The sequence below is a fragment of the Mya arenaria genome, chromosome 4 (genome assembly GCF_026914265.1).
Source record: "Mya arenaria isolate MELC-2E11 chromosome 4, ASM2691426v1".
Lineage (NCBI taxonomy): Eukaryota > Metazoa > Mollusca > Bivalvia > Myida > Myidae > Mya > Mya arenaria.
The window spans coordinates 8,510,589-8,524,333 of NC_069125.1; the positions used below are offsets into that span (position 1 = coordinate 8,510,589).

At 35.4% G+C, this 13,745-nt stretch overlaps 1 long non-coding RNA gene across 1 annotated transcript; it reads right to left on the bottom strand.

The window, feature by feature from the left end:
* Positions 1 to 11,886: 11,886 nt before the first annotated feature.
* On the bottom strand, positions 11,887 to 13,745 carry LOC128232574 (uncharacterized). The gene is made up of 3 exons (XR_008260549.1): positions 13,468 to 13,745; positions 12,722 to 13,125; positions 11,887 to 12,478 (listed from the first exon to the last, which is right to left on the bottom strand). It is a non-coding gene; the product is annotated as an uncharacterized LOC128232574 (long non-coding RNA).

Consider the following 13,745-nt stretch of genomic DNA (forward strand, 5'->3'; position numbering starts at 1 on the left):
TGCATGACTTTACCTGTTACATACATGCTTGCAATGCGCTACAACACTTTCCTACAGCAAGGCTCAGGTAACGACCGCTTTAAATCGGCCGAAGAAACCTATTGATCTACGAATAACTTGTTATAACTATGGTCCTCGGGATCTTTTCTAATAATCCCATACTTATTTCAAATACGAACACTTATACTTGCTCATACCACCCATTTCTTTTTCCTCCGTCTTTAACCTTTTCTCATGCCACTGATCGGCTCATTTTCGGGTACTCCCGTTGGTTACCATACGTTGATAATATTACATGAGTATTGGTATATGTCCATACAGGTCACGAGTAGGCCTGTTTTATATACTACAACAATCCTTTAAAGGACATTCCATGCATTTGAATTTCTAACTTGGTAAGCAATAATTACTTTAATAATAAATAATATCTGCGGTGATGTCCATCGTAATTCAGGCCCTGTCGATTAAGACAACTTGACAATACACCCAGAAGTTACAAAAACCCTTTATAGCCAAGTATCACTGCTTCACTATAACGATCAGAGGTTTATACCCTAAAAAGGCCAATTCTGTTTGCAGAGTTGAACGCTTATGATGTTATCTCTTTCACTAAAACAAGGCTAGATCCAAATGTCAACGTAGGCGAGCTACGTTTATCAGTTCAATTCAGAAAGGATAGTTCTAACAAATATGGAGGCATTCTCGTGTACGTTACTCACAGCATACCGGCAATACGTAGACATGACCTCGAACCTGCCACTGTGGAAAGTATTTGGTTTGAAAAGCATATAAACACCGAAAGATTGGAACATTTTATAGACCCCCTATTTCTACATATGCAGTCCTTACTTAAATGGAAACTACGTATCGTATAACTAAACAAACGCCCACTCCGAGTGAATAACTTTATTAATAATTAAAACAGTGTCACGCTTTCAGTCGGATCGTAACACAGGCAGAAACTCGCGATATATCCTTGCTTAAAAGCCTTCCCGTCTAGCAGTCATACCGACCTTTATTACCACAGTGCACTAGACAGGTTATGCAAATACCAGACAGGTTTTGCAATCTAAGAATATGCACCTAACAAGGCAATGCGTCCCTGGGGTTTGGTATCAGTAACTATTGGTAATATGTTGCTCTACTATTGGAATGGCATTTGGCACTGATATAACGGATATTCTTATTATGGGCAATTTGAATCTCGAATTACACAAACCTTAGTTTGCTAACAAACTTTCTAATATCACACTCTTATAGATTAGGACAACTCATTTCGTCCCCAACTCAGTTCACAAAAACGCACCATTCTACTATCGATCTACTATTACCATTGCCCGGTTTTCTGTTCACTAAACCTATTTAAGCCTTTTCATCCCTACTTTTAAACGTCTAAGTAGGAATTTCGATTTATGAAACTATGATCTCCTCCACAAAAAAGGAAAAAGATTTTGATTGGACTTCAATACGGCATGACGAATTTAAACAATTACACGCCCGATTTTAAATCACAACTAATGTCTTTCTGTACGGAAATGTCTCCACATAACATAAGAAAATCACAGCCTCCTTGGATGCATGACAACAATAGAATACTCATTCGAAGCCACAAACATGTTGGACATTCGATTTTATTTAATAATGGTCTTGTTCCTGTATTTTCATTGTATTATCAACAACCAAAACACGAGCAAGGCAGGAAATAATCATCTAATACCGAAGCAGTAAATCATCTATTATGAAGTATCACCGTAAAATCAGAAAACGGTGTATGCGAATTTGAAAAGTCAGAAGAAGTACCAATGGAAGGCCAGTAATGTCAATCATGACTTTCGTTTATTTGTCTCAATGATATCAGCTGTAAATTGTTTTCCGCCTTTTTCCGATGTTTATCACCGTCTTTTGACCGAACTGCTCTGACTTTAACTAATAACAAATACAAGGATCTTACGCTTAGGACTTAAATGTATTCTCTGCTTACCCATAAAAATATCGTACCCAATGCAACGATACGACGTTTCTTATTGCCATGAGTTGGAGATAAAAATATCATCTCTACGGTCTAAATTAATGGCGTAAGCCTAAATATGATATTTTGCGTTTGCCAAAAGGTGTGATTAAACAGCTTTTAGAGATACAATTGGCGTGAATCTTTTCCAGAAACTATCCAGTTCAAATGAATCGGTTAACATTAAGTTTAAAATCCTAAGATAATCAAAGATAAGTTTAGTTGCATTTAAACATATGTATTTCGTTGACTGAAAATGACATTTTTCTTAAATAAAAATAAATCGGTCATTGAAGAAATGTATGCATTGGAGTTAAAGCTATCATCTCAAGTGTTGCTATTGTAGAAACAATTTGCATTAATTATACTAGTGGAAAAATAGTACATATGCACGATCAGATAATCGTCATTAAATGATTCAAGCCGTTTCGTGATTACTTGCTGATTTAAGCATTTTCCATAACATGTGCCTTTTTCAGACAAAACGAGTAACATTAATAAGACGTTTAACGTCAGATGTTACAGCTGACATTTCAGATCATCAGGCTTTTTGGAATTAATACAATTATCTGTAGTGGGCAGACATTAAATAGGGTTATAGAATTCAAGTGATTTTCCATTAGCCGCGAATGTATATCGCTATAAAATGTTAAGGAATGTTCTCATAATATTGCAAGTAAAATAAGGGAATATTTTAGAAGTTAAACTTTGTTAAGCATTTTATCAAAGTAAAATGTTGCTATTGATCACGTCAAAATATTACCTTAATGCCATACTAGTATCTGGTCTATATCTAAACGCTAAATTTATCTATTTTGCTGTGCATCCGGAGTCCTTCACTGATAATTTTCCTCGGAACCCATTATTCCTAAATAAATGCATACTCTAGAGATGCACAGTTTTAATATGATATATACATAAATTTATGATTGTGACTGGCTAAACCCATGGTTGTAAATTGGGAGAGGCCCGAGGGATGAACTCAAGCAGAACTTTAAATTGTTATTTGACACTTCATCGATACTTCATATTGAAATAAGTTGATCAATACGAACAAGGGGATATCTCGGGAAATTCTTTCTCAAAATTTGCGTTTTGCCAATCTATGTGAAAATTCCTTTAGACTGAAATAACATTTTTAATCAATTAACCAATCAATTGAAATGTCTTGTTGAAACATATGTTGTTGATTTAATGTTAAATCGATCTAAAATCGGCAAAAACGAAACAGAATAGGCTTTTGAACTCCAATCCACAAAATTATATCGATACATTTAATTCAAATTAATGTAAGGTTTTATTTAAGGTGTCGACTAGTAGTGGTATCGTACCCGAGAACCGGTGGCTTGGTGCAGCCCAGTTGGCGGGAGTTGGCCCTTTTGACTTTTTTTCTGTTGTTTGCCTTCAGCATTCATTAACTTATTTATTTATTCATCTGATCATTTACTCATACAATGCCGAGGTATATCAGATTTTATTACCCTCAAACAGTAAGACATTAATGAAGCTGTATTAGCTTGATTTTTACCTATACTTTTGACCAATTCAATGTGGTATATATGGGAATCTCCTAGCCGTGCTCAACATAAATCTATCAGAACAGTTTCCTGGCATTCGGTTATATCAACGTCTTTGCAATATCACCGCAAAGAAGCGGTGTCATTCAGTGTAAAAACAGATCCTTTGTTGTTATGTATGCCCTTCTTAAACATCTGAAATAAATACCATTTAGAAGTGTTTCATTTATTCGAGAAAAGGAAGACTCAAGCGTCCGCGTATCACTTAACCGATGCAATACTTGTAGCAAAATCGGTAGTGATGGGTATTTGATACATTTTTGAATAAAATGGTGTTATTAGTAATGTGTGAACGGACATTATTTAGTTTCCAATCTGTCGCTTGATATCGAGGTATGACATTTTTGCCCATCTTATTTTGTTGAAAATGCAAAATATCAGTATATATATTGCCACAAATCTTCATCATATTTAAGTAGCGTTTGCTGCTGTGAATATACGTTTGTTAAAGAATTTCCATCGCTGTCTGCGAATTACTAAGGAACATGAAACAATTCTGAGACTTCTCAACTAAAAGCCATTTCCAGGCATAGTATTCTTCCTTTGAAATCCAACCATGCTTTTGTACTTACAGCGATTTTCGTAAATGTATTATTTTTGAAAGTAAAATATTCATTTCTTTGAGCCAATTGTTATTAAACACATTATATAAGCACATCAAAATATACTTATTTCATGTCCGGAGTTAGACATATAATAAAAGTAAGTTTATTAAAACAATGCTCAGTATATAATTTTACCATTATCATTCATCAGAGGTTTGATAATGATAAATCGTTGGTACGCATAACATTTACACTCTGATGTACTTGAGTATCTATTTCAAACAAATACATGAGAGGGAATTTCGGTTTTGATATAAAAAAGATCAATCTTCAATAAGGAAAATTAAAATTTGTTTACCAGTAAATTGAGCATGCTTTAGGCTTATACAAGAAACTCTTCAGCAATCCATTTTGTGTATATGTTTTATGTCTCTAGAAACAAAAGATAAGGCAATATAATCCTATTACTCAACAGGCAATGCGATCATATTAGTACTACAATTTAGTACAACAATTAAGCCAATCCAAACAACTGGAACAAGATCTTCTAATCGGCACGGACTTCAAACGCCAGTATGCATAAGTATTACAAAATGATAATAATACACTGAAATCTACATAGAACAATCCATGTAGTCGAAAGTTAATAAAAAGTTATGTGAAAAACTACAGACACAAGCTCAGTAGCCAAAAAAAAAATACAAACAAGAAGCATGGAACAACAACACAAAACTCCACAAACAGCACAGTGCATATATACTATATTAAAATAGGTACGTTTATTAAGGATTGATAGGTACCGCCTTCGAACGGTCAGCTAAATGTAAATTTACTTGGGGTTTAAACCAGTTTACGTGCACAAACCTCACTCCTATCCCAACAATCCTGAATAAAGAAAAAAACCGTTAAAGGTAAATCTTATCATATATGCATTAACTTAAAGACAATTAATAATAAAACAATTAATAATAAACTTATAGGTAAACCAAAAGTACTTCAGTTAACCCCATTTAGACGCACACGTAAGGGCTCAAATGACACTGAACGAGATATACATACGTACAGACACAACACACATTAAGAACATGCATACTAAAGATTCCCTATCAATATGGATCATCGGTACAGAACGGTCAGTGAAACCCGATAGCAATGGAACACGAATTAATTTGTTAAAAACTTGTTGATATGCACATTACCTCGAACATGTCCCAAAATTTAACAATAGATAAAACAATCAAATTATAAGCCTCATCGGACCTAGCTTCAACTTGAAAATAATGAAAAATAAGAACAAACAAATATTTAAACTATTAAAGAACTTTCAAGTATTCACCTACCGGACGCAAACATCACCTGCAGATGAATGATTCAAGCCGGAGTAACAGCATCAATTTTTAAACGGTTGGATGCCGTCATTAAATGGAACAAATTAATCGAAACAATTCTCTCATATATGAACAGTTATCTATACATAAAGCGGCATCGCCGGGCCAAGGTTAATCATAAATCGATGTAAATCATTAGGATATCATTGGTTGATGAAAACCGGATATGATATCGGATTTGTTCTGAGAATCGTTGTTTTAGGAATACAAGATCACACACATTAAAGAAGAAATACTGTTTTACTGGTGGAAGAAATGCAAGGGGATTTCCCCTGAACTGTTCAAGCTTGAGAAAAAGACTCGGCGCCTGTCAGACACAGAGCCCGTTAGTGAGCACAATACTGACACTGAATGTGTAACGAGCCTAACTAGTTGTATAAGTTTAAAATAGAGACTAATGATAAACCACTGTTATTTCTCTTGACTTTTTTTGACATAACAGTGCACAGCTATGTCGTTCGCTGATCATCCCAATGTGAGTGTAAACACTCCTAATGGAGCAGACGGACAACTGTCACAGACCCCACAGAGCCAAAATCCTTTTGGACAGCAACACGTCCTCCTTCAGCACATATTTTCTCAACAGCAGCTATTCTTTAGGCCACCGCAAGGGCAAAACATCATGTCATCTAAAACAGCCCTACCATGTTTCGATGCCACCTCTTCAGTCCATCCTGACTGACTTTGACTAACAGAAGATAGTACACTGTGTAAAAGCCTCCATCCTATCTGAGAACTCCATGCTTGTGGAAGCAAAAGTACAGGTAACCTCACTATCTGGCAAAATGAGTACACCTTCACTTGATCACGATGACCTCCATCAATAAAGTAGGCGACATAATGTCCGAATAAGTAATATCCCTTAAAAAAGGACGAATCTACTAATGAAATAGTCCTACAGGTTGGCAAGAAGGCTTGGTCTAACATATCTGAGACGGAAATACGGTGCTCCCATCGTATCGGGTTTAGTATAGTTGTATCATGCATTATTGTAGTATCAATTTAACTTGTTGCTAAAGATCTATTGATAACTTGTTGTAACTTTGATCCTCGAGATTTTTTCTCATAACCCCATTCTTATGTTAAATACGAACACCTTATACTTTCTCCTACCCCCCATTTCTATTCTTTCTCTCTCTTTCACTTTTTTTATACGAACAATTGGCTCATTTTCGGGGACTCCCATTGTTTATCGTACGTTGATGGTATTACATGAGTATTGATATAGGTAAATACAGGATACCAGTAGGCATGATTTCTATCCTTTAAAGGACTCCAAAAGTTCAGCACATATGAATTTCTCACTTGGTCAGCTATAATTCTTCTATGTCCATACTTATCAGGCCCTGTCAATTTATGCAACGCGACAATACACTCAGGATTTACAGAATCTCCCTAAAGTCAAGTGTCCCTACTTCGCTATAACGTTCAGAACTTTTAACATAAAAGGACATTTTGTTTCTAGAATTGAACGCTCATGATGTTATCTCGTTCACTGAAACATGACTTGATCCAAATGTCAACGATGACGAGCTACTTTTTACATCTGTTCAGTTCCATTCAGAAAGAATATGTCTAACAATCATTGAGGAATCCTCGTGTACGTTACTCACAGCATACCAGCAATACATAGACATGACCCTACAGTAAGTTGCGTTTTGTTCAATAAACATTTTTAAGCCTATTTACCCCTCTTTCAAACGTCTTATTTGGAATTTCGAATTAGAAACTCTGATCTCCTCCTCCAAACAATTAGTGTTTGGACTTCAATACAGCATGACGACATTATCAACTACACGACCGATTTTACACCACATCTACTGTCTTTCTGTACGAAACGATTCCCAATAAAATGGTAATTATACGCAAATCACAGACTCCTTGGATGCATAACAACATTAGAACACTCATTCCTAGGCGCAAACGACAAAGCAAGAACTACAAACATTCAAACAGATTGGGTCTCATACAAACACCTAAGAATTCTAACATTACATACAATAAGTGAAACATGATCTCAGCACACAGATAAATTAGCAAATCAACTCAGAGAACCAAATATCACATGTGCAGACTTTTGGAATATATAGAAGAACTTTGGTAACACAAATTCGACATCTACATCAATAACAATGATTCTTACATCTCAGACGACATAGACAAGGCTATGATTATTTTAATTTAGTCTCAGACAATACCTGAAAACGCCAACAAAAATCTACCTGCAATCGATCATTCCTCTATTCCTCATTACATATCCTCAATCGATATTTTCTCGGATGAAGTCTTCTCAGTGATTTTGAGAAGTATGATGTTGAGACCAGTGTTTTCCTAACAGTGTGGAGGCCGTGGCCAAAATAATTTCTGACGAACGATTTAATGTACACTTTGTGCTTTTCCGTGTATGTCTTTCAGATAAATAGTGTGGTTCATCTGCTGGCTTAATTTTCGTGTGATCCTCACAGTTTTTTATGAAGTGGGCATGTTTTATTTTAAGTATAAGCATGATCTGAAATACAAATTATGTAAATGATATTTTAGTGCGTCTAAGACGGCGTTCAAATTCCCGTAAGGAGATAGATAATAACTGGCATTACTTTACACGCCAAATAGATACATCTAGCTTCTGCGGTTTATATCTTCCAAAATAAAGACTGGTAATGGAAGAATTTGAAACTTAGCTTTCGTTCTCGTCTTGATGTGTGCTGCTTGCATACCATTTTGTTTTTATGGGGAGTACTTGCATAGAAACCAACGATGTTCCCTTAGGGACCTAGAGATCTCATCAAGAATGTCTGGCCATTTTTGAAAGCTCTTACTGCTTTTATTGTTACGGAGAAAATAATATCAAAGAAAAGTTGTAAAATTCCGAAGACACAACAAATTCGTCCCTAAAACGAATTTTCTAGGTATAATGATAATGCAATATTCACTACAGAGAAAATTCTAAAGTCAATAACCTACTATGATTATTTTTATCCAAGTCCAAATGTTAGCCATTTCCAACAGTTTAATATAACGTTTTAATTGTATAACCAATGCCTTGTTACCTTTTTTTATAACAATTTTCAGCCTTTCTTGGCCTGAGTCCGAAAGTCATTAGTTTACATCATTTTAGACATAGGGACGGCCTTTCTTCATAAGGGGTTTTAATCATTAAGCCTATTACCTCGAGGATAACATTTGAGTATTCTAAAGGATTGTTTATCTTTGATCAATGTTCCCTATTGTTTCTATAGTAATAGCTTCACGAAACAATAAATAGGGTTTGCTTAAATGTTTGCCTACTGGGCTTATATCTGTAGTTTCCATTGTATTAATGCACATTTTAACCCTGTTACAGGGTTTCTTTCGCTTTCAACTTTGAATCTAAGAGCTGGCACGTACATCAAAGGAACAGATTAGTTCCGCTACAGTTAAGGGTTTAAATTATTTGTATTTTAATGATAAATAATTTATCAATTATCGGTGCTGGCGTGTATTATCCTGCTAATTTAAGTTTACTGAAGAGAGGTCGACGGTACTGCTGTTTCATGTCGATCTATAAAATGTTAAAAACTGGTATATTTATTCTTTACTTGTGGCCATTTAGTCTCCATGTCGTAAAACTAGACGTTAATAAAAATTTGCAACTAGGTTTGTCTATGTAGTTGATGGATTTAAGATTAAATTGAGAAATCCTTCCATCAGAACCACTGAATTATATCGGTGTAACTTGAATTAAGATGCAAACAGTTAAACCTTCAATCAAATATATCGGTGTCAAACCAGCTTAAAATAAGATTCAATTATTTAAACCTCAATCACTAGGAGTCAAACTGGTGAAACAACAATATAAAAAGGAGCATCAGGATGATGAACTATAACAGCGGAAAAAAGCATTCAAGAAAAACTATATTGAAATTTGACATTTTAGGCACCACGTGTGTTTCTGTTATCCTCACCATATGTCTGTTTCCCAAGTAGGTGTATCAAGTGTATCAGTTAATGTTAATCATTATGAGTATTTTGAGGGATACTGCTTATGATGAGCAGAAGATGCTAGATGTAGCAGCAATACTATTCTATTCGTTTTAGGAAAGGACACTTGGTGTGTTCTTGGAATGCATATCATGACAAAATTCCGGGCTACAACGTTTCACCAACGTCTTAATAAAAGTGAATAAGCTGTGTCATTTCGCGAAAAGGCAGATGTTTTAGTGGGGTGTGTTATTATTTTGCACTGTTCTTAATATACTAGCGGAATAAAACTGTGCGTTATGCGAAATCTGACAAGAATAATATCAAGTTGCTAGATGATATCATGATAATCTTTGTAAACTTTAGAAGTAAATATAAATGTGCTATTGAGAGGTTCCCATATCGTAGTTTTTATAATTAAGATATCTTGAGATAAATCTATTTCGGGGGCTATTCAAAAGTATGCATAGTTTATTTTTTCCCTCTCTATGGTTGCGGATAAGTGTGGCCAGTGTGGCATGTCTTGTTAACATAAATGTAAATAACATGAGTGTTATCTCCAAAATTTTTATAATTGATTAGCAGATGGAACATATCTGTTGCAGGAACATTAAAGTGTAAACCTTATTCGTTATTTTCCGTCAGATCTTGTCGACAGCAATAATTCAATGTAACATTCAGGACCAAGCCGAGTAGTGCACGTAAAATCACAGGAATGTGTATATTATATGAAATGAAAAATCAGTTTTTTGCAAACCAACACACTGATCAAAAAATAAACACTATCACTATAATGCAACTTTGATTTAAAAGATTCAAAAGAACAATAAAAAAAATGCCGAAACATCTGTAACCACAAATGCCAGAATGAGTTCCAATGTAGGGCTAATTATGTCAATGATGAATGTCGTTAATTGTCGCAATGATTTATGTTGCTTATTTCTTTTCGCCATGTTTTCCTAAATAAAAATATACCGCCGTCCGTTCTGACCACGGCGTTCTGAATTTCATTAGAACGAAATACAAGGGACCAGCACGCCAAACTATAAAACATACCTTCAAGTCATTTTATTCAATTCCGTGTATTCACTTCCCGGCCAGTTTAGTTTTAACATATTTATTTTACAACGATTGTGAAACAAGTTATTACAACATGGTATTACTCACTCTCGTTGGCCCGATTTTACGCGAGATTGTGGTCTTCTGTTGTGGGGGAAACCGGAGAACCCGGAGGAAACCAACTTGTCCGGCTTGGTGACCACAAACTAAACTCACATACGAAAGACTTACAAGAATCGTTAATAGAATTGGCTTTCAAAACATTATATTCGTGTGTAGTCCAATTGACCTTACGACAGGATTTGATTGACAGGTCCTATCAGCCAATCAGAATGCAGGGCTGATAAGCCGTGTTGCTATCCGCCATTTTGTCCGTCAAACTGACCAGAGTCCGTCATATACATGCGCTGGCAATTCCTCGCCTTTTTAAGTATTATGGTAAAAAGGTGTTGTCATGGCACTTGTAATTCGGATACAAGGTAGCCAGGCCGACTAAAGATGGCTTCCAATTCGTTCCGTATTCGAAACCAGCGAGTTATTTAGAAAAATACAAGTGCTGTATCAGACTCTGTGGAAGACCTCATCAACAGCTGAACTTGGAAATTTTGAAAGATCTTTCAAAGGCGAAACATCTATACGTCTGTACAAAAGTATTTTTTTGAACAAAACTACTTATTTCAATCCGCTCAAAATTTATTTAATACTGAAATTGTCCGTGCATGACCTAAATAAGTGTTTCTATTTTTAAACAATAAACATCGTACATTTATGCTTTGGCTTGTGTTGTCAAATCGGCATTACTGCCAGTAATGGCCATTTAATATCAGGTTCAACATGGACACGATTGATTTCATTCAAGATAGAGGTATTTTTGTTGATACCGTTATGTAGTTTTTATAAACTGCTTTGCTTTCAAAGTAAATCAGGAAATATCGTACAACTAAATTTTTGTCCGAACCATCGCATGCTTCCGAATCTCATCTACTCGTATGGATCCTATGTAAACAATGGCTTTTGTAGCTGTCATTCCGACACATTTCATAGATTTCTTATTTTCATATCAGCACTGTCGACTGGAAATCCAATCAAGAAAACCCTGACCCTCAAGCAGCTACTGTATTCGACCAGCTCACACCAGCTAGGCCTCCTCCAAACTCAGATAAATATTTGAGCCACCAAAAAAAAAACGAGAACAGATCGGTCTGAATCGTTAAGGTATTATTTTCTGTATAAAACAATTTATTTCACTGTACATTTAAATCAATTATTATGTTCATTAGAACTTGATTCTGCCAAACATGTGCTGTAAAGACTTAGACTTATTATGAATAAAGAACAAGTCAAACATGTACATATTTTCATTGTTATTCTTTTATTTTGGGCCATTTACGTAAATCTACAATATTTAATGATAGTTCATCCAATGTTCAGAGTCCGGATCACATGCACACTCGATTAATAGTATTCTTAAAGTTGCACTCTCACAGAATTCTAGTTTGACACTTTTTGTCTCAGAATCGGCTTATTTTGGCATTCTTTAAATTAAGACCTAATATATAAATCACAAAGCAAACTTCTCCGAGCCAAAATATGATAAATGCAATCAAATCCTGTGTAAGTTGTCAAAGTGATCAATCTGTGAAAGTGCAGCTTTAACAGTGAAAAATAACTTCTGCTAATGCTATATATTTTAAAATATATTTGCCATTGCAATAAAGAGATATTCACCTACAATATCATACATAAACACCAAAGAAATATCAAAGTTTAAGTAATGTTTGCAAAACAACAATGTATTTAATAAATCTGATATTAAATATGCAACAACTGGTGTTATAATCCAGAACTGAAGCTAACATCATAGAGGTACATCCTTCCAAGAATCCATCAAAACAACATGCTGAACAACTTCAAGAACTCTCTTCAAAAGACCACACTTTCCTGAAATAAATAAAATATGCCAATATCAAAATAAATCAGTTACATGTATTGTTAAATATTTTAATACTAGCTGTAAATGCTACTGCCTTTGATGTTTGCTTCCTACATGTATATCATAATGAAATATTGACAAGATAATAGCTAATGTTTTGTGGTTGTTGTTTTTCTCTGGACAAATAGTCCATTACTTGTGTACAGCAAAGTAAAACTAAATGTTATAAAAAGCTTTAAAATAGGTCCTACCGATTATTTGTAAAACTTGTCATCACTGGTTTTCTCTTGCGGTTGACATTGCCTGGACTGGCAAATATCATGTGTGTGTGGGGGTGTGGGCGGTTTCCGGTCTTATGCTTGGTCCCCTGTTGCGGTAGGCTTGTTGAAGACAATAATAAGGGGACTTCCTTATCTCCATCAATCAGAATACTTTAATGGTGTCAACGGTAAATAGCAGGAGACCCTCCACCAGCCTTAACCGGTAAATGGGGGAGGGAAGTGTGTGTGGGTTAGAACCAGCTGCCCGGTCAGCTTAGTTGGTTAGAGCGCCGGGCTAGTGTTCTGGTGGTTGTGAGTTCGAGCCCCACACCGGGGGCAATTTTCCTCCCAGGTCTACTTTTACAGCCAGAGTGTGTGAACATGTTCCACAATTTCTGTAAGAACAAAAATCAAAGCATGTGAATGTTTGAGCAATGCAAAAGTTACAGATTGGTATCACCCACGATTGTCACTTGTCAACTATTACATTATTATTCATAAGGGGGAGTGTTCAATCGCTTAGAACTGAAACTTTTTATACATAACTCCAATAAACCATTTCTGCTCATACTATAGAATACAAGGTTATACTGTATAGCTGGCATGTAACTGTTATTTAATGTCACTTCCGGGTTCCCCATTCGGGTCATTTATGATTTACTCATATTATGCGATGATTTAATCTTTAATTCAACAATACTGTAAGAAGGACCGGTGTTATTAAAAGTTAAACTTACCCTTGTTTGCATTTCCAGTATGCGTCACACACACGCTTTTCCTTTGTATCGATGTCAATGTTGACAACATGGCGGCTATCCGGTTTTCCCTGACTTGGATAGATTTCACCCCGTCAATGTTAGATATGGTCATTTTCTAAAGATATATCGAGCCTTCCGATGTAGCAGCCAGTTACAAATTCCTTTGAATTCTATTTTTTTCGCATTGTAATGTCACATTTATGATAATTTGTCAGGAATATCGGAGAGCGAAACGACGCGAGACGCCATTACTTCCT